A 22,984-nucleotide genomic window follows, 5' to 3' on the forward strand; every position below is an offset into this window, starting at 1 on the left:
AGGAATTGTCCTGTGTACAGTAGGAGAAATTGTGTTTTTAACCCTATAGCCTTACATTCGGTGTCAGAAGTGGGATTTGCTAACACAGTCCTGGCTCACAGAAACATGGTTTGGTTCAGACAACTTGGGGAGAGAAAAAAAATGATGAAACATGTGGTTTGGGAATAGAAAGAACGAAAGGAAGAGAAACTTTTGATTCCTAGGTGGCCATTTGATTACTCACAGTACAGAACAAGAACTGTGCTGCTCTTTACAAAAGGTAAAAGTTACCAATGTAACTTAAAGATGGACTTAACTGGATGTGTAAGAAAATGCAGACTAATTCTGAGGAAAAAACATTCAATCCCTTGGTTACTGTTATCCACAACAGATAAAATAAAGTGCTAGGTCATACCTTAATGCAAGACCAAACTCAGATTTCAGTGACTGAGCTTTGGCCACCAGCCTTAAAGTTGTCCTCCCAAGAGAAAAATTATGCAGAGACAACATAAAGTACCTCTAATCTAAGGGCCATGGTTACCAAGAAGGTAGTCAATATGGGAAAACGGTAAAGCCAAGAAACTGTTAAAAACCAGTATCTAAAGCAGGGGGGAAAAAAATCACAAACAAAAAACAGTATCAGTAGTAGACATGAATTTTTCTCAAGAGTCAAAGTAAGCACTAGAGCTTTTACCTTTTTGCTTACTTTCAGGTTTTTATCAGTAGTCCACACAGATGAGGTCACATAAGTTAAAGAACCTCTGGATAATTTTGAGAGGCCTCTTAGCTCTTTGGATCCATTCTCACTGTTGGGATAAATCATACCCCTAGTGTAGGTGTCAACATTTTAGGCTCTGCAGGCCATATGATCTCTGTGGCAGCTATTCAACTATGCCTCTGTAGCAGGAAAGCACCTATAGACAATACCAAAATGAATGAGCACAGATATTTCCCAATAAAACTTGATAAACTGTAAAATTTGAGTTTCATGTGGTTTTCGTGTGTCGAAAATTATTCTTTTAAAATTTTTCCCAACAATTAAAAAATACAAAAACCATTCCCACAGAGGGGCCATACAAAAGGTGATGGGTCAGATTTGGCCTGCAGGGCACAGTTTACTGACCTCTGCTCTATTTTACTTTCTCTCTTGACTGCTCCCCAAAACGCAAATAACAAAAATCCACTTCCAAATATGAGTATCCTGAAAGTTAAGCATCAGGGCTTTGCTTTCAACTTTTTCACTTTTACTACTTGACGTGTTTTTTTCAACGAATGGGGGTTTCAGATCATATCTAAATGGAATTTTATTATCTTTCAATGATCAGGGTGTTATAGTCAAAAGACTTTAAAAAAAAAAACCCACCCCCACCTGCATGACTTAAGCTCAGCTTTTCAGTTTAGGGTATTACGGTTTATTTCAATTAGGAGGAAGAGAATAAAGGAGAAATTGGGCAAGACAATGGGAAAGAAACAACTTTTCCAACTCTTACACAATAATCACCATATAGACTATAATAAAGTTGAAGGGATCAAGAGACAGTTGCCCATATGCCACTAAGTGGGACTCATAAATTTCTACAGTATGTCAGTCTGCTATCTCTTAAACAGCTACAAATGCTGGTGTTATCTGACGGCAGAAAAGTTGGAATTTGGACATAAATTAAGTGACTTTATCCTGAATGATTAAAACTTAGGGAGAAAAGATCTTTTCTAACAAGCAACAGAACCTACTAGCAACTGGTTGTATACTATTTCACTGTTTATTTGGAAAAAAAAAATGTATTCAGAGCTATGGCACAATGTACTGCTTGGGGTATAAATTCTGTCTTCAAGTTTTTTTTTTTTTTTTTTTGGTCTGCATTATTAAGGCTCAAACCTCCAGTATTATTTCCTCTAATAAATAATCAGAACTTACCAACACAGAAAATATACGACAGAAACTTTTCTTTGGCCAAGATGCAGTATAATCTTATATTTGAATTAAAAAGTCATTTTTGAGGTTATGACTGCTTTCTAGCAAAAGAAAAGAAATGACAGTGTTCTTATTTTGCTCATTCTAAACTTAACAATATTAGCTAATTTTTCTATGGGCCGATTATTACTAATGATGTGAGGAAAAATAGGTGAAGCACTCAAATAACAACTCAATTTAGCTCAGTGATAGTTTTCCTATTTACTACTGCATAATTCAAAAAGTCAACAACTGAGCACAGTGGCTCGTTACTATAATCCCAACATATTGTGAGTTTGTGGTGGGAGGTCAGGAATTCAAGATCATCCTTGACAACACAAGTAGACTTATCGCTACAAAAAATTTAAAAAATTATCCAGGCATTATGGTGCACGCCTGTGGTCTCAGCTATTCGGATGAGTTGAGAGGATCACTTGAGCCTGGGAGGTTGAGGCTGCAGTGAGCCATGGTCAGAGTAAGACCCTGTCTCAAAAAAGAAAAAACAAAAACAAAAACAAAAATTGATAAACATCTTGCATAAAGAACCAAGAAAATGCATTTATATAGAACATTTACATCATTAAACGTATTTGTTTTGGCTGGGCATGATGGCTCATGCCTGTAATCTCAGCTCTTTGGGAACCCGATATAGGAAGATGGCTTGAGCCCAGGTGTTCAAGACCAGCCCTGGCAACATAGTGAGACCCTGAGATATGGTTTGGATCTGTGTCCCCACCCAAATCGCATGTCAAAATGTAAATCCCAGTGTTAGGGGTGGGGCCTGGTGGAAGGTGACTGGATCATTGGGGCGGAGTTCTGATGAATGGATTATTGCCATCCCTTCAGTGCTATTCTTGTGATAGTTTTTCTAAGATCTGGTTGCATGACAGATGCATGTCACCACACTCAGCTAATTTTTGTATTTGTATAGACAGGGGTCTCTATATGTTGCCTAGGCTGGTCTCAAACTCCTGGTCTCAAGCAATCCTCCTGCTTCAGCCCCTCAAAGTGTTAGGATTACAATCGTGAGCCACTGCACACAGCTGGATTGATTTTAATGAACATAATAACATTAGTGGTATCTATGGCAAACAAAACAAGTGCTGAATTCCTAAGGAATACTTTCTTCTGCTCAGCAAATTTAATCCTTTATCGCAAATCTGCCAACAAAATATTTTTGTTTACCAATGCCTTTTCTCGTTCACATGACAGAAGTAAATCTACATCCAGGTTTAGTTATTTACAGGAAATCATCAGCCTTCAAAGATTTAACAAAGTTTCTACTATTCAAACCCACTCTCAAGTCATTTATTTTTCTGAGGGCATAAATTGAATTACAGTTTTTAGTGACTATGAACAAGTCACTTAGCTAGTGGGTCAATCAAGATCTACATGAACAGTTTGTTTTTTAGTCCATCTACTTTCATGGGGGAGTTATCTATGCTTGTTTTACTAGCAAGGCAGAAAACTCTGTAACAAAGAATAGTATTATTAACTCAATTATAATAAGGAAAAGTCAAGTTTTATTATCAATATACAGACTTACACAAACCAGAAAGCTCCTTCAAAGACCTTATTAGCTCAAAGTTAAAATCCTTTAATTAAATATTTTATTCCAGCTCCATCATTTAGACATATCTACATATGTGCAAATATAAGATTTCTGTTCCATTAAAATTCTCTAAAAGGGGAATCACCATATATTTGAGCCCTTACAAAAGTCTCTCATATTAACAATGCATCCTTCTCAACCGATTTATTTGGAGAATCAAAACACTACTTAAAAATTGCCGTATCTTGAAAAATGTACTACGTATAGAAGATCCACACACGAAACAGCCTCAATCTATGCTGGGTTTTGATGTGCTAGGTATTGCCAGAGAGAAGCAGGTCAAATAATTTAGATGGAAATGAAGGTGACAAGCTTTAGAAAACTGTTTAGGTAACATAAAAAGTGGTTTGTTTGTTTGTTTGTTTGTTTTGAGACAGGGTCTCACTATTGCTCATGCTGGAGTGCAGTGACATTGATCATGGCTCATTACAGTCCTGACCTCCTGGGCTCAAGGGATCCTTCTACCTCAGTATCCTAAGAAGCTGGGATTACAAGCGCACACCAGTATGCCCAACTAATTTTTGTATTTTTTTATAGAGACGGGGTGTGCCATGTTGCCCAAGCTGGTCTCAAACTCCTGAACTCAAGTGATCTATGCCTTGCATTGGCCTCCCAAAATGCTAGGATTACAAGGTATGAGCAAACGCACCTGGTCTAAAAAGTGGTTCTAAAGTAAATGATTTATTACGAAATGCACAGTATTTCTTTCTTTTTTTTTTTTTTCTTTTTTGAGACAGGGTCTTGCTCTGTTGTCCAAACTGCAGCCTTGACCTCCTAGGCTCAAGCAATCTTCCCATCTCAGTCTTCTGAGTAACTGGGACCCCAGGTGCTACCTACCAGGCCTGGCTAATTTTCTTCTTTTTAATTTTATTTTTTTGGTACAGATGGGGTCTCGCTATGTTGCCCCAGGCTGATCTTGAACTCCTGGGCTCAAGTAATCCTTCCACATTGGCCTAACCAAAGTGCTGGGATTACAGGCATGAGTCACCACACCTGGCCTAGTATTTCTAAATTAACATTATTTTCTGTGATTTAAAATGTGACATCATCCTAATAATGGAGTAAGACATTATATGACTCATGATGTAATGTAGTATGAAACACTACCACCACATATGAACTACCTTAAAAAAAGATAAGCTTCAATCTAATATTATAATACAACTACTGATCTAAATACTGATTGACCAGAAATGTGAAACAAAGAACAAATTCAACAGTTACGTAAAAAAGTAAATGCCAAATCCAGAATACAAAAAAAAGAAGAAAAAAAAATCACTTGATTTCACTAACATATTTGTAACATAAAATTTTGAAAGTTGGAGGGGGGAAGCAGATTACATAGACTGTGGTACAGGCAGACCTAAATGTCAAAAAAAAAAAAATTGTGTAAGCCTTGTTTGAATCCTGCTTCTCACAAACCAATTATAAAGACTACTTTGAGAAAAACCAGGGAAACTCAAATACAGAATGAGTATCAGGTAACAGTAAGGAATTATGTTAGTTATGATACTAGCAAGAGGATTGGGTTTGTTTTTTGTAAGTCCTCATCTGTAAGAGAATTTATGCTTGAAATAGCATATTGTTTGGGATTTACTTCAAAATACTCCTCCAAAAAATAAAATATAGGTATAGGTAAGATTTCACACAATGTGGAATACGGATAAAGTTCACAATACTTACTATTCTCTATGTTTGAAAACTTCATAATGAAGTTTAATAAATGAAAAGGTGAGATGGTTAGAAAAAAATAAAGTTTAATAAAATACATACCGCAGTCTTACAAAAAGCCATATGAAGCAAGTGGTATTTAAGCTGGGCCTTGAAGGTTAGTTACACAATTTGGACAAAGATTTTTTTAATAACATTTATAAACTGCGATTTTATAAAGGGGGTTACTAGCTGGGCGCAGTGGCTCACGCCTATAATCCCAGCACTTTGGAAGGCCGAGGCAGGTGGATCCCGAGGTCAAGAGATCAAGACCATCCTGGTCAACATGGTGAAACCCCATCTCTACTAAAAGTACAAAAAATTAGCTGGGCATGGTGGTGCACGCCTATAGTCACAGCTACTTGGGAGGCTGAGACAGGAGAATTGCTTGAACCCAGGAGGCAGAGGTTGCGGTGAGCCAAGATTGCGCCATTGCACTCCAGCCTGGGCAACGAGCGAAACTCCGTCTCAAAAAAAAAAAAAAAAAAAAAAAAAAAGAAAAGAAAAGAATAAAGGGGGTTACTCTCCTTGAGGTTAATTCACTTAGGGTCCAAGCCTTCACATGAGCTTAATTTGGCTAATTACTTCCTCAACCATACTTTTGACTAGTGAATGAAAAATTTTCCTAAAAACTGATTTCCAAATAAGTTCAAATTCTGGAGACTAATTTTTAATCAGACAACCTTACCCTAAAGAGAATAACAAATTTTACTGAGTACCCATTTATGCCATAGATCGTACCAGGCACATTATATATAATTCTCACTACAATCTAGCAAAGTAGATACTGTATCCTTACTTTGCAAATAGGGAAGTAAGCTACTAAAATGGTAGAGAATGTAACAGTATCAAAACTCCAAAAGTCCCACGCTCTTTACCTTAACAGCCAAGCATAAGCTATTACTCAAGGAGGTAATGTTAATTACACCACTCTCTAAAAGAACTCTTTCCATTGGCCGGAAGTGGTGGCTCATGCCTGTAATCCCAGCACTTTAGGAGGCTGAAGCAGGTGAATCACTTGAGGTGAGGAGTTTGAGACCAGCCTGGCCAACATGATGAAACCCCACCTCTACTAAAAATATAAAAATGAGCCAGGTGTGGTGGCGTGTGCCTGTAACCCCAGCTACTTGGGAGGCTGAGACAAAAGAATCATTGCTTGAATCTGGGAGGTGGAGTTTGCAGTGAGCCGAGATTTCGCCCCTGAACTCCAGCCTGGGCGACAGAGCAAGACTGTCTCCAGGAAAAAAAAAAAAACAAATAAACAAGACAAAAAGAACTCTACATACTGTCTAGTAAAATAAAAAAATAAATAAAAACATAAAAGAAAGAACTCTTTCCCTCAATCTTTCTATTGCTTTTACGATCCCAGATGCCTGGACAACTCTTTACCATTTGTCCCTTCATGTGCAAATCCCACAAATCTCTCAAAGTTTGGCTCAAACTCCGCTTTCCCTAAAACTGACCCCAAACAATCTTTCTCTTAATTCCCACAGAACTTAATTGGTAAGTTTCAGTATTACTAATACATCTTGCCCATTAAATTTTAAAACTTCTCTAAATCCTAACTAGGAAAGAAAAAAATCCCACACAATCTCATCAACTATTCTGGTTATGCTAGTGTTCCATGAATGTTAACAGTAGGAATACTAAGGATATAGTAATAGGGAAGGGAAATGAAACAGTAAGGATATTCCAGATTATATGGAAAGGCAAAGTGAAAACCAATCTGTGCTCCTATCACCCTAGTTACATAAAATCAGGATGCAAGCATAAATGGGCCAGGTCACACTTAACCATTAATAGTGATCACACCTAGTAAAAGGATATGCATGATTTTTACATTGCATTTTATAGTTCTTAACTCCTAGAATGTTATCCACATACTATTTATATCTTTTAAAATATTGAAAATATATACATGATAAAATCACAGCACATTTATACAGTTCTTATAGTCATGTTAACTTGGAAATCAACGGCTTTATATATGGTAGAACTCAAATATTTAATAAATTAGTTAATAACATGCCACATCTAAGCACTAAAAATAAGTGATCTCTATAGCTTATTTCAAAAAAAAATCTGTGTTTACTACAATGTATGAGCAAGACTAGATTTTTCCTAAAATATACTTACATGCAGGATATGTATCATGACTTGCAAAGAAATTACAGTTGGGCAAGGTGGTACATGTCTGTGTAATCCCAGCTACTTAGGAGACTGGGGTGAGAAGAATCACTTGAGGCTAGGAGTTGGAAAATGATCAGGGTTAACCCACCTCAAAAAAAAAAAAAAAAGTACAAAAAAAATCTAAACTAAACATCACTTAAAAGAAAAATATTTTCAGTCTTATTTGTAAGCTTCCAATTGTTTTAGAGGCAATATAAAAGAATCTACATGTACACTCCCTCAATAACTACTATAGCAAATATCTCTAGCCTTACTTTTATACCACCAGGTTTTAAAAAAACCAAAGCCCAGTTTGTAGATCTAAATATTTTCTCACCATCTGATTTAAAAGAAAGGCAGGCAGGGCGCGGTAGCTCATGCCTGTAATCCCAGTGCTTTGGGAGGCCAAGACCTGCGGATCACCCGAGGTCAGGAATTCAAGACCAGCCCAGCTGACATACTGAAACCCTGTTTCTACTAAAAATATAAAAATTAGCCAGGTGTGGGGGCACACACTTCTAATGCCTCTCGGGAGGCTGAAGCAGGAGAATCGCTTGAACCCGGAAGGTGGAGGTTACAGTAAGCCAAGATTGCGTCACTGTACTCTATCCTGGGCAATAAGAGCAAAACTCCATCTCAAAAATAATAAATAAGAGAAAAACACAGGATAAATATTTACAAATGCCATTTCATCTAGGTTAGGTCTATTCTACTCTTTTGATAAATTCCTCAGTGCAAAAAAAAAAAAAGAGAGTCAACTAAATTATACATTTAATTTAAAATCAACATATTTAACAGTATGCTGTGATAAATGTGAGGTACATGCTGCTAGCTTATAAAGTATTTTAGTATTGTCCTTTGCTTTGTAATGTATTCTTTAACAGGTTAGGGACGGAAGAAGTGAACTGGTTTAAAAAAAAAAAAAAAATCTGTCATTACTCCTATCACCCAAAACTATCATTGATTTGAAATCAGAAAATACCAGTGGAGGTGAAAATATGCCAGTTTCACTCCAACAGTAATATAAGGAAGGATTAATCACAAAAGAAAGCTAACTTTTTGGTGCCAAAGTTTAACTACCTGGGGTAAAAAACACAACAGTAAGATCAGGGATGGCTCAGAGTTCTTTCTCCGTACATACATGGTGAGGACCTGATAACTGTTCCCAGAAGACTAAATGCACTAACAGATATAGTTTGGAACTCTTCATGTACCCCTCAGGCATAGGAGCACCCCAATTTTGAGATTACTGGTTCTCAAACATTTAACACACACTACAGTCCAGATAGGAGGATTTCATAAACTACAGTTGCTCAGGTCCCACATACCAAAGGCTGGCATAAATTAGTATGGGCAACAAGACAGGCAGATTTTTATTAGTATTTTTTAAGCTCTCCAGGTGATGCTTCCCCTGTGTAGATATGGTTGAAACATTGATATATCACCATATGGCTAAGAAATATATTCACAAACACTCCAGAGGTTTCCCAACTAAAAAATTGTGTTAGTATCAATCTTCATGGTATAACAGAAATCAGAATCAAAAGACCTAGAATATAGTTCCAGGTTGGCAACTAGCTAAACAAACTCAATCTCATTTGTCCATTTGTAAATGGAAACAGTAATGCCTCCCTCATAGGGCTATCGCAAAGATTAAGTGAGGTAACACATGAAATTGAAATGCAAGTGCTTTCTAGAATATTAACGACACATCAAACTTTTTGTTTGTTTAAAAATCAGTATGGGCCGGGCGCGGTAGCTCAAGCCTGTAATCCCAGCACTTTGGGAGGCCGAGGTGGGTGGATCACAAGGTCAGGAGATCGAGACCATCCTCGTCAACATGGTGAAACCCTTTCTCTACTAAAAATACAAAAAATTAGCTGGGCATGGTGGCGCGTGCCTGTAATCCCAGCTACTCAGGAGGCTGAGGCAGGAGAATTGCCTGAACCCAGGAGGCAGAGGTTGCGGTGAGCCGAGATCGCACCATTGCACTCCAGCCTGGGTAACAAGAGCGAAACTCCGTCTCAAAAAAAAAAAAAAAAAAAAAAAAAAAAAATCAATATGAAATGCTCTGGACTGAGCCCAGTACCTCACACCTGTAATCCCAACACTTTGGGAGGCCAAGGCAGGGGGCTTACTTGAGTCCAGGAGTTTAAGACCAGCCTGGGCAACACAGTGGGAGCCACAGCTCTTACCTGTGCCTCCCCTACCCCTACTGAAAAAAAAAAAAAAAAGTGACCCAGAAGTTTCTCTTTTGAAAATTTACCTTGAACAAACAGCACCAATACAAAAGAATTAACTATATAAAGATATTTATTTATTGCAGGACCACTTATATGGTGGCACAAAATTAAAAAATGAATAAGCTAAAATCAACATCAGAAAAAAGTTAAAACAACAAGCCATGACAAAAATTACAGGTAATTAAAGTTATATGTAAAATGTCCATGACATTAAGTAAAAATACTAAGTTGTCTAAGGTGTATCATACAATCCCATTTTGTTCAAAATTAAAAAAAAGGAGGGGGGCAATGTATGACTACATATGTTTATGTGAAGTATGGAAAAATAAACACCTCACTCAACTCTGGTGAAGGAGGTGGTACTGCTGGCTTTATGTTTGTATTTCTCTATGTTGTAAGACTCACTGAAGTTAGCAAAATAAAATTTTTAATGTTTTATATAAATATAGCTTAATTGCATTACAGTTTGGAAACTATCAAAGTACAAAAGTTATTGTGTTACTTTTTGTTCCTATTAGTACTAGGCTCAAAGTCCAACAAATGAAAACTTGTCTCACATAGCTATCTTAGTAATTTTCAATTGTTACACACTATCAATTAGAATTAATACTTCATCAAGGAAAAACAACTTAAGAAATGTTAACTAGAGGCCAGGCATGGTGGTGCACATCTGTAATCCCAGCACTTTGGGAGGCCAAGATGGGGAGATAGTTTGAGATCAGGAGTTGGAGACCAGCCTGGCCAACATGGTGAAACTCCACCTGTACTAAAATACAAAAATTAGCTAGGCTTGGTGGCAGGCACCTTCCATCCCAGCTGCTAGGGAGGCTGAGGCAGGAGAATCACTTAAACCCAGAAGGTGGTGGATGCAGTGAGCGGACATTGCACCACTACACTTCAGCCTGAGCAGTAGAGTGAGACTCTGTAAAAAAAAAAAAAAAAAAAAAAAAGAAAGAAAGAAAGAAAGAAAAAGAAGTGTCAAGTAAATTGTAACAGAGAACTAAAGGAAGAAATCTGAATGCATGGTCTGAGACAACTGGAAAAAAATAACAATTTTAAGAAGCAGTCTTTAATGCAGTTTCTTTAAGTGTGCTCCTTATTCACCAACTCAGTGTTCTCAGAAGTAAATGGTCCCTTGTCCAATATATTTCAGGTATGCTGCTCAGTGGCACCCACTTGCTCTTTTGCAAGCTCTACGCACATGTTCAATCTTTCCTTCCTCCTGTTATTGGCCACAAGAAATCCTACAATTAAAACTGTTTAACCTTAACCCAGTATTACCATAACTTTTCTGTACATGTTAACACAAATACATTTCATGTAGTGTTTCTCGTCATTTCCAAGACAACTTAAAGAAAAAGGGATGTGAGGTATGAAACATATTCAACTTTCTCATAAGACTGGGTAAAACAGAAATTTAATTTTCATCTAGGAAAACCCTAATTTATGATGATTAAAAGCTTTAAAACATATTGAGTTTATTATGACTTATGCATAGCCTAAGAAATATATATCAATTGTTAAATCTTTGAAGTAAAAGGAATCATTCAGGTGATTAGTATGAATTATGATTTTTAAAGTTCCTCCAATAATCAAGAATAAGCCTTGAAGTGAGATGAAACGACCAAGCCAATTTCCTAGATACACCACCAAACACCTAGGTAGAAATGCATAAAGAGAAACCAAACCCGTGTTAGTTTCAAATATTAATCATATATATATTTACAGACAGGGTCTTACTCTAACGCCCAGGGTAGAATGCAGTGGTGCTATCATAGCCTCCAAACCTGGGCTCAAGCAATCATCCTGCCTCAGCCTCTAGGGTTACAGTGGTGCCACACTATGCCCAGCTATCTCATATATTTTTAAAGGGGTCTGTGTTCTCAAAAAACAAACAAACAAAAATCTTGACTATAATTTAAATAAAATTTAATTTATCTACTTAAGCAAATTTTTGTAAGACAGTAGACTATCTTATAGGAAATACAAAAAATAAAACAAAAAAAACAGCTGGGTGTATTTGTACATGACTGTGGTCCCAGCTACTCAAGAGGCTGAGGTGGGAGGATCACTAGAGCCAGAAACGTCAAGGGTGCAGTGGGCCATGTTTGCACCACTGCACTACAGCCTGGGTGACAGACACCCTGCCTCAAAAAAGTTTCTAAATAAACATAACTAAATAATTAAATAAAATAGCAAATAAACTAGTAAGTTGAATGCTAACTAGTTGTACTAGTAATTGTACAAACACTGGGTATATACAATTCTCATTATCCACATAAAGAAATCACACCAATTCTTTGGAGAAAAGCTTATTCCTAACACGAAGCTTTAAAAGAAATTTCTGTTGTGCATGGTGGCTCAATCCCAGCACTTTAGGAGGCCAAGACAGGAGGACTGCTCAGGTTCAGGAATTTGAGACCACCTGGGGCAACAAATTCGAGACTAGCCAAGGCAACACAGTGAGACCTTGTCTCTATAAATAATAACAAAAAATATCTGGTGGGGCATGATGTGTGCCTGTAGTTCCAGCTCCTCAGGAGGCTGAAGTGAGAGAATTTCTTGAGACTGGGCAGTTGAGGCTGCATTCCAGCCTGGGCAACAGAGCGAGACACCTACCCCCACCCCAGTCTCAAAAAAAAACGAAAGCAATTTAAGTGGAGCATTATTGAGGCAACAGAGTTGTAACAGAAAATATCTTCAACATTCCTGTAACAGACGCAAGGTTTCATAGTCTAGCTCTTTTTTATTTTTGAGACAGAGCCTCACTCTGTTTGTTGCCCATGCTGGAGTGCACTGGATCAATCTTCGCTCACTGCAACCTCTGCCTCTTGGGATCAAGCGATCCTCCTCCGTCAGTCCCTCCAAGTAGCTGTGACTACACAGCCACCATGCCTGACTAATTTTTGCATTTCTTGTTGAGGTGGGGTTTCACCACGTTGCCCAGGCTGGTCTCAAACACCTGAGCTCAAGCAATCCACCTGCCATAGCCTCCTGAAGTGCTCGAATTACAGGTGTGAGCCACTGTGCCCAGCCTCACAGTCTTTCTTATAGTGAGCTCCTCAAGGAAAAGTCTAAATACCTAACTCCTAATATAATCCATGGAAAGTAACTACATGGTAATTCTCTAAGGTATGATTATCTAAATCTTCCTAAATTATAATCCTGGATTGTCCATATTAGATAAAGGACTTCAATCTGGTGGGCTTCTACCTACCTCTCCCATCTCTCTTTTGCCATTCTCCTCCCTATAAACTGCACCTTAAGCCCTGCCATTCTCCCCCATCAGGATTACTACAGCTATTAATCCCTCTGGCCAAATGCCACTTCACTCATCTCTGGACTAAATTAACTTCTCTAAATCTTTTAAGATTCCGCTTTACCTCTTGCAGAAATCTTTTACTGTTCCTGCAGTCTCTACCTACTTGTGTCCATGGCACTCTTTTTTTTTTTTTTTTTTTTTTGAGACAGGGCCGCCCTCTGTCACCCAGCCTGGAGTGCACTGACATGATCACAATTCACTGACTGCAGCCTCAATCTCCTGGATTCAAGTCATCCTTCCACCTCAGCCTCCCAAATAGCTTGGACTATAGGTGCACGCCACCATGCCAAACTAATTTTTTAATTTTTTTGTAGAGACAAGGTCTTCCTATGCTGGCCAGGCTGGTCTTGAATTCCTAGACTCAAGCGAAGTGATCGTCCTGCCTCAGTCTCCCAAAGTGTTGAGATTACAGGCATGAGCTACTATGCCCAGATCACAGTACTTTTATAATACCACCTCAGTGGCAGTTAGTGTACATTACTGTAATCACAAGTTAAATCCTCTTTTTCTTCACTTTCCTATAAAGGCCTTAAAAACAAGGACCACGTATTACCATACCACTGACATCTAAGGACAGTGTGGCACATGATACATCTGCAACCCTCAAAACAATGTGTGCAGGTTTCTGGTAGTCTAGCTTGATGAAAAGATACAATTTTAATATTCACACTACAAATGGACCGAATGCCCATACTCAATGAGTATTTTCTCAACCACAATTCTCAAAGAACTGACAAACAATTCACCTTTATCAAGAGCCTAGAGTATTCCTATTTTTGCTAGTGTAGGATGTACATAATTTAGAGATTAAAACAAGGGCACCTAAGACTCTCCTTTGGATAAAAAGTAAAATATAGTACTTCTATGGAAAGGCAGTCCAAGAAAACACCTATAAGCAAAACCTGGAGCCATTATCCTCTCAACTTCAAAGCAATTCTGTTCATGTTGAATTGGTTTTAAAGATTCTTCGTTTACACATGTAATCATGTTACAAGTACTGATAAAATACTATGGAGATGTTCTTAATAAACTAACTTAAAAATGACCTGGTTATCAAAATGAAGAAAGATGTAAGTAGTTCCCATCTGTATACATTTTTTTTATTTATAAAAATCATACAGTACAATCCACATTTTTTTCTTCCTACAATTTGCTTCATTTGACTGCCTAATAAAGACCTTTACTTGGGGGCCGTCTGCCTCTAACATTCATTTGCCTTCTTTCCTGTCTGAATGAGTAAGACCAATTGCATCTTTATCTCGCTGATCTTAAGTTTTTCGGAAACTGCCTAGAGTCAGGGATCACCACTTCGAGACCCAGAACTTGTTACTCTCCTCGTAAGATGCCTACTACAACAGATCAAAAAGCTATCCTCAAACCAGGTTCCCTCCATTGGTGTATTTTTCCTCAGAACTAAAAAAAATGTAAGTAATCTTTCCCTACTGTCCCACCCCCCACCCCATGACCACACCTATGTGTGTTGGCAGCCAGCTGCAGGTTCCATTTCCTTGGGCAGTACTGACTAGGTGGTTTTGAGTACAATTTTATAGCCAATTGCATCAAGCCCCTTCCAGGAAACATTTTAGGGGGCTACTGTGGTTCAAACATATTTTGCTCCAAATAGGTGATGACTTTATATTTCCTGCCCCTTTTGTAGTCAATCAAACCATCTAATACTTCAATTACCTCTCTTCTTCTTTTACACTTCATGCTTTTTTTTTTGTACTTTCCAGCTACAGTAATATGCACATAAGGTGTGTACATTTGGATATTTCCCAGTACTCTAAAATCTTTTATTCCTCCACAAGAGAATATTAAGAGGTGAAGTGAAAATCAACAAAATGCAACCTGAAAATAGATGATTCAGTAGCTAAACTTGCAGAATGGAGCTTACTATTGAAACTATGCTTTTGCCAACATGCTTAAATAAACAATCTTTTAAAAAATTACTTAAAGCACTTAAGAGTATAAAAAATAACCAGTCAAAGGTCGAACAAAACTTTAAATTAAATACTTGTGTTTAATTAGACAGGTCTTGATTTTTCATTTAAAAAGATAAATCTTGAGTTATGTGAAGAAAAAGTCACTAAGAAAAAAACACTAACATGTCTCTAAACATACTGCTACATGAAAACACAAAGAAAAAGCATTTATCAGCCGGGCGCGGTGGCTCACGCCTGTAATCCCAGCACTTTGGGAGGCTGAGGTGGGTGGATCACAAGGTCAAGAGATCGAGACCATCCTTGCCAACATGGTGAAACCCCGTCTCTACTAAAAAAAAAAAAATACAAAAAAATTAGCTGGGCATGGTGGCACGTGCCTGTAATCTCAGCTACTCAGGAGGCTGAGGCGGGAGAATTGCCTGAACCCAGGAGGCGGAGGTTGTGGTGAGCCGAGATCGCGCCATTGCACTCCAGCCTGGGTAACGAGCGAAACTCCGTCTCAAAAAAAAAAAAGGAAAAAGAAAAAGCATTTATCATGCACCTACCTAATAATTCTATACAATGTTTCACTCACTGGAAAAGCTTGAAAATAGAAAATTTCCACTTTTTCAACTACAAAAGCAATTAAGTTTTCTTAAAAAACTGTCTCCTGTCTACATTGCCAAATATAAAAATCACTATTAAAATATTAGCTCCTAAATGATAGGGTTTGAGGAAACCTTTTTCCATGCTAGAATTCAGAACTGACTTTTGAGGGTAGTTTGAGTGGTGCTAATCAAAGATTTCCTTTACTACAGATAAAGCCACAGTGGAGACATAATTAATACCTAGGTCAAGTGGGCTACTAAAAACACACTCCAGAGTTATTCTAACACAGTCACAAGTAGCACTGGGCAACTACTGTCCTCTGGAAATGGGGAATCTAACTTTGGCCGTCTCACGAAAAAGCTAGGCAAATTCAGCGCTTTCTGCAGGAAGACTCCCAGAGAGAAAGAGAGGAAGGGGCTCAGCCAGATTTCATGAGTGTTCCCTCTTAAAAACTCATCAAAGTGAAGTGAGGAGGTATGACAACAGGAGCAAGTCAGACTATTTTAATGCATTTCCTAAAAACAGCAAGGGACTGGCACTGTGGCTCATGCTTGTAACGCCAACATTTGGGGAGGCCAAGGTAGGAGAACTGCTTGGGCCCAGGAGTTTGAGACCAACCTGCGCAATATAACAAGACCTAATATACATATATATATATACAGATTTTTGAGACGGAGTCTTGCCCTATCACCAGTCTAAAGTGCACTGGCACGATCTCAGCTCACTGTAACCTCCGCCTACCAGGTTCAAGAGATACTCCTGCCTCAGCCTCTGAAGTAGATGGGATTACAGGAGCACGTCACGTCCAGTTAACTTTTTGTATTTTAGTACAGACAGGGTTTCACCATGTTAGCCAGGCTAGCCTCGAACTCCTGACCTCGTGATCTGCCCACCTCTGCCTTCCAAACTGCTAGGGTTACAGGCATGATCCATCATGCCCAGCAACCTCATCTATATTTAAAAAAAAAAAAAAAAAAAAGGCCGGGCGCGGTGGCTCAAGCTTGTAATCCCAGCACTTTGGGAGGCCGAGGCGGGTGGATCATGAGGTCGAGAGATCGAGACCATCCTGGTCAACATGGTGAAACCCCGTCTCTACTAAAAATACAAAAAATTAGCTGGGCATGGTGGCACGTGCCTGTAATCCCAGCTACTCAGGAGGCTGAGGCAGGAGAATTGCCTGAACCCAGGAGGCGGAGGTTGCAGTGAGCCGAGATCGCGCCATTGCACTCCAGCCTAGGTAACAAGAGCGAAACTCCGTCTCAAAAAAAAAAAAAAAAAAATCAAAGAAAAAAAGCAAGAAGGGCTAGGCATTGTGGCTCATGCCTGTAATGCCATTACTTTAGGAGGCTGAGGCAGGCGGACTGCCTGAAGTCAGGAGTTCAAGATCAGCCTGACCAACATGGTGAAACCCCAACTCTACTAAAAATAAAAATAAAATTAACCGGGTGTGGTGGCACAGAGGAATTGCTTGAACCAGGGAGGTGGAGGTTGCAGTAAGCCGAGATCATGCCACTGTACTCCAGCCTGAGCGAGAAAAAGAGAAAGAGAAAGAGAGAGAGAGAGACAGAGAGAGATAGAAGGAAGGAAGGAAAGAGAAACAAAGCAAGAAATCTACTTAATATGCCACAAACCAATTTACCTGGCTGTAAGTGCAATTTTTATCTTAATCACACCTGTTAGTAAAATGGTCTCAAGCTGCGAGTGCAGCCACGTAGGAAAAAAAAATGTGAAAATCAAATATCCAGATATTTTAAATATCTGTAAATTTTAAGAATATGAACAAATAGAGAGCATTTCCATATCTTAGAAACCCAACACGGTATTTAAGTTAGGATGTATGTGGAACTTCAGTTCAGGAGACAGGAACCAACCTTCAATTAAAATTATGGAAATCGTGTTAGGATCTATAGAAAGGAGACAGCTTGGTCACTGAGAAAATTGGGGGTGAATTTCACACCTGGCCCAAATCTCTGGTCATAATTACATTTGTTACCTAAGATAAGCAAATTATCTTTCAACACCAGAAAAGTTTACAAACAAGCCAGGTTACTGGTTCTGTAATCTGTGCTGAGGCGAGAGGATAGCTTGAGGTCGGGAGTTCGGCCTAGGCAACGTAAGAGACCACCAGCCTAGGCAACATAGTGAGGCTCTGTCTCCACAAAAAACGAAAAAATTAGCTGGGCGTGGTGGCGTGCGCCTGTAGTCCCAGCTACAGCTACTTGGGCGGCTTAGACGGAAGAACAGTTGGAGCCCGGGACACAGAGGCTGAAGTGAGCAGAGATCTCACCACCTGAACTCCAGCCTGGGCATGCCAGACCCTGTCTCAAAAAAAATTTTATAAACAAGTATGGAATGCTGAAGAGAAACAAAATCCAAGTATTATCTGGTAATTTGTATACAGTATTTGTAACGCCTGAGAATTTAGCCTAAAGCGACAGCTTAATTTAGGTTCTTTTTAGAAGTTGAAATCTTGCTAAATACTGAAACACCTAAGAAAACTTTGGACTCAGACAAATGAAGCTAAGAAAAGCATGTGTTAAACACAGCTTAAACCGTTGGAAGATGCATAAATTTGTTAATGGCAACTGTAACTCATAACAGCTCGACTTGTAAACAAAATAAAAAAGCTGGAATTAAATCCTCAAGAACCAGGTTTCTGAAATATTATTTTATTTTTAAGATTATCGTAAACCTTTTCTGCATACAAAAACTGCCCACAGGGACACCAAGAAAATTTTACACAATACAATTTCACCAAAAATCAGAATTTTAAAGAAATTCTTGCAGCACGGAAAATGCTACCATTTATTCATAACCGAGCAAATGAAGTAAATAATTTTTTTTAAAGGAGGCTAAGAATAGAAACAAATTGAAAATACTCATTTTTGTATTTTTTTACAGGATTCCTTAAGTCATCTTCCAATACTCCACGTCACATGAAGAGTCACCTACTAAACACGAAACCTAATCATTAAAAAGCTTTTAAAATCCTTCCATAACTCCCTTTATTAAAATTGTTTTCTTGACATACAGTACCTTTACAGGTATTACATTTCTTCTCAGTGTTTACAATCATTTTTCTCATGTTTTCCTTCAACAATTTCACCAAACATCTGCCCCCAGTTTTCTCAAGCACAAGTCAAATACCAAGTCCTGACATGATGCCTTATTGCACCTAATATGTTGGCAATACATTCCCCATTCCAAAAGTTTACATATGTTAGAATGAAAAGCTGAGTAGGTTTTCTTTAGCTGTGTTCTCAGATTAACTTTACTCGTGTTTGGACATAAAACTTTAAATGTTTTCCCCAAAAATGTGACCCAATTCAGATACAAAACTACTGCTCAAACAGCAGAAGCCGCTGATCTTGTCTTTGGTTTTAATTTACGTATTTTTCTGAGTATCGAAATCTGTTCCTAGAACAAAACATAACCTAAATAAACAAGGCGAACCCCAGTCACGGCTTCATACCCACATCTGTCCACGGCAAGCTTTCCCTGGACACAGTCGGGCCTTTGAAAATGCCCACACTTGTTTTCATAAACCCACTCCTTCCTCTTCACCCACTTGCAATCCCTGCGCTTCTCTGGGGCCACCCGGCCTCTCTCCCACTTTCCGAACCCAAGGGCGACAGCTCGGTCTCTAACCTCCAGCGCGCCGAATCGGAGGGAGACCCGGGTCGGCGCCCCAAACCCCCGAGGCGGCGGCGGCGGCTCTGGGGAGGGAAGGAAGCGGGAAAGTGGAAGGCGCGGCGCCCCCACCCCCGCGCGCGCACACCCCCTTCCGGCACCCCTCCCCCTGCATTGTGCGAGCCGGCCCCAGGCCGCACCGGCCAGGGCACCCCGCAGGCCCCGTCCGCCCTCCCACCCGCGATCGGCTACTGCTAAGGCCGCCGCACAAAGCCCAGGGAGCCAGCCCCCGCGGCGCCAAAGGACCGGAGAAAGAGCAAGCGCGGAATGACTTACGGGGCTGCTGCGGCCGCGCTGCCTCAGCCGGGGACACCGACCGTTGGGCACACGGCGGCGTCGCTCTTGGCGGTCCTCCCCCTCCTCCTCCGCCTTCGGTGGCGGCAATGTCTTCTTTCTCCACCTACCACCCTCCCCCCCCACCCCACCTCCTCCTTCTCCTCCCCCTCCTCCTCCGAACCACCGAAGTACCGAGGGTGAGACACAGAGACTCACAACAACATGGCTGCCACCGCCGCCTCCCCTCCCCTCCCCCCTCCTGCCGGGCGCGCGCAATGCACCCCGGGAGAAAGGGGAGGAGGGAGCGCTCACCGAGGCTCGGCTCCTTTCAATGCCTGAAGTCCCTGCTCCCGCGCTCCCGCCGCGCGGGCCCGGGGCGCTCTGCGCGTGCGCACGCTCTCTGCGCTCTCACGTGTTCGGCCGCCTCTCCGGCATTCTCTCCCCCGCCCTCACCTTGCGGGCTCGCGCTTCTGTCTCGGGCACTGTCGCGGCCGGACTCGGTCAGCGGAGGCGTGCTGTTGCCGAACGCTGTGTTCGACTGTCTTCCCGCGTGGGGCCTCGACTTCTGAATCGTCTCACCCTCGGCTTCCTCCCCAGTTGCTCATTGTTTTAGCCCCGCTGCGTGTGCGGGCGTCGGCGCCCGCGCCGCCCACCTTGGGTTACTCCTGGCATTTCGCTTCCGGAGTGCTGGCGCGAACCACAGCCGGACGTTAATTCAGGTCTTCAGCTTTCACCTTGTACCTCCCCCCAACAAGACGATGGAGATGCATCTGGGGTGGAAAATTGTATCCCGCAAGAGGGCTGTCACTCTCGTGGTTGCACCCCAGGCAGGTGGAGCCAGCTCTCAGTAAATTGTCGGCTCCCGGGTGCACACAAAGGAAACCCATGCCGGTCTCCAGCTGGGCCAGTGATTCTCACTCGGCTGTTTTTCCTTCTCGCGGACCTAACACTCTCTCCTCCCGGGTTTCCCGGCTAGTTGGAAACCAAATCTGCCTTGCTGTCCTGGCCCCCCGTGCAAAGCCGCGGTGATTCCAGGATTGTAACCTAACTTGCTCCAGGTCACACAGCTGTAACAGGCACTGTGTCCGGTTTGTTCTTGATGGTTTGCACAGCTCCTGGCTCTCCTGATAACGCTGCACTTCGTAAACATTCAGGGCCTTCTAATTACTTGGCTTAATGTATGTCTTCCCTAGGCGACTGTGAGCTCCGCGAGGTCAGGGACCTTGTGTTTTGTTCCACACTGTGCCCCCAAGTGCCTGTTGAATAAATGGGCTCTTCGGCTTTTAGTTATTACCGAAAACTGACGTTGAAATGCATCCCAAGCTCCTACCTTAGGCTCATATCTCAGGCTTCTAGATATTTTCACTTGAATATTCCTCTTGTCACCAAGCACGTTAAAAAATGAAGTCACACCCATCCCCTACCCCCGACTCTTGTATTGTCTCTATAGTTGGCAGTGCCACCACCTATTCATTCCCCAAGTTACCCCTCTGAGAACCATCCTTGTCTCTTCCTCCTATCCCCCATTCCAAATGTAAAAACTTACCAAGCGTCGCAGATTTTTACTTCCCAAGTAATTCTGGAGACAGTCTCTTCCTCTGCCTCCTCACTAATACTAGCCTTGCTTCCCAGGTCTGGATTTCTGTAGCTGGCTCTTAATCAGCTTTCCTGTCTCCAGTCTCACTCCCTCCAATCACTTCTGCTCATTGCTATCTAAAATGCAAATCCAATTCCTGGCGCTCAGGCCTCTGCTTCAACCATCTCATTGCTCCGCATCACCCACAACAGCATTTCTCTAGTGTGCTGTATTCGGTGTTAATAGGTGTTCCTTTAAGAAATGTCTCACGATCAAGTAAGAATGGGAGATACTGGGGTGTACACATTTTGTCTTCCTTCTCCTTATCCCTCCATTGAGCTGACAATAGCAGAAGGGTCTTTATATCCAGTTGCTTGGTGTGAGCAAAACTAGATAAATCCATCAGAGACCCTCCCTTGGAATATGGAATTGGGACTAATAGACCCCAACCTCCAAGGTCTCTTGGACCTGGGATCCCTTGGGCAGACTTGTTACATCCTGTAAGATGGGGAACCTGTAGAGAAGAGTGGAGTTGAGAGAGAAAAGGAGAGTGCTGACAATGTCTCTCACACGTTCCTGTGCCTGGCTGGCTGCCTCTACCCTTGGAGTCTGAGCCTCGTTCCTGGATTCTTACAATAAATTCTGCTTCTTTGCTTAAGCTAGGTGAAGTAAGCTTCTGTTAGAACCAAGAGTCTTACTAGAAGCCGTGTGTATGCTATAGTTATTTGTTTGGTTGTTAAAGTATGCAAGCGCCACAGCACTTTCCACACATTGTCTCATTTAATGTCCCCGATATCCCCACGAGCAAGGTCATCCGCATGACCTGTGCAGTTGCACAAAGCCTGGTGAGTGCCTGGAAAGGTTCTACAATTGCTTTAATGCTCGGTTGTCACCATTCAGAAAGTCAAATAGAGATAGTACCTCATAGGCAATTTAAACTCATAATTTGTAGAGCTCAGTTCAAAATGAAAATGAGAGGCCTCTTTGTCAAAAACCACTATTTGACAAAAGGTTTATTTACTGGCAGACTTCTTAGTGCCTTTAAAATAAAAATATTCGAGGCTGGGTGCGGTGGCTCACGCTTGTATTCCCAGCACTTTGGGAGGCCTAGGCGGACGGATCACGAGGTCAGGAGATGGAGACCATCCTGGCCAACCTGGTGAAACCTCGTCTCTTTAAAAAAAAAAAAAATCAAAATGTGCATTGTAAATATCCAAGTGAGGGACATAATATGCAATGTATCCCAACCAAATTTGACCCTAAAAGGCGTTTCTTCATGGAGAATCTCTTACAGGTTTGATGCTCTGCAAGATGCAGATTAAAGCCTCACCCTTTAGTGATCTGAGACTGCCTGTGTCCCTACCTCTCCAGCTCGTGATTCCCTATGCACAGAGAGCAGTTTCTTGCTTCTGTGCCTTCACATATGCTTTGCAATCTGCCATGCTCATTAAGCACTTCTGATTATAATTGGCTTCTCTTTAGATTTACCTACAAGGAAAGAATATACTCCTCAAGCTAATGTAAATATCTGGTGTGCCTGGTAGTTGAGGTGGACATTGTAATTGACACCTCAACAGCCATTCCAATAACCTGGGAGCTTGTCAGAAATGCAGAATCTTGGCCCCATGCCAGACCAACTGAATCAGAATCTGTATTTTAACAAAATTCCTGGGCAATTCCTATACATAATAAAGTTTGAGAAACATTAGTAAGCCAATGACAATCATTTCATCCCACTTGCTAGAAACTGGTTCTGTAATGGGCGTGCCTTACCCATTTTGAGCCAGTGAGACACAAAGAGGTGCTAACTCAGAACTTCTGGAGGAAGAAAAGCCAGTCCAGTCTCTCTCTTCTGAATATAAACAAGAAAACATGTTGCCACGGTTCACCCTGACAGGCATCTTATGACCACAAGGGAAGTCAGA

At 40.9% G+C, this 22,984-nt stretch overlaps 1 protein-coding gene across 14 annotated transcripts in view; it reads right to left on the minus strand.

The window, feature by feature from the left end:
* Window positions 1–19,875, minus strand: part of PUM2 (pumilio RNA binding family member 2) — a 115,516-nt gene extending 95,641 nt beyond the window's left edge. For 4 of the 14 annotated variants that reach the window (XM_074394500.1, XM_074394494.1, XM_074394453.1 and 1 more), the window contains exon 1: window positions 19,700–19,734. The gene's annotated coding sequence lies outside the window, so the exon portion shown is untranslated. Of the gene's footprint in view, window positions 1–673; window positions 894–19,483; window positions 19,735–19,795 lie in introns of those variants that run through there. The other 10 variants (XM_039477379.2, XM_039477373.2, XM_039477365.2 and 7 more) reach the window with 5 other exon arrangements.
* Window positions 19,876–22,984: the final 3,109 nt, after the last annotated feature.

The sequence above is a fragment of the Saimiri boliviensis genome, chromosome 1, assembly GCF_048565385.1.
Source record: "Saimiri boliviensis isolate mSaiBol1 chromosome 1, mSaiBol1.pri, whole genome shotgun sequence".
Taxonomy (NCBI): Eukaryota; Metazoa; Chordata; class Mammalia; order Primates; family Cebidae; genus Saimiri; species Saimiri boliviensis.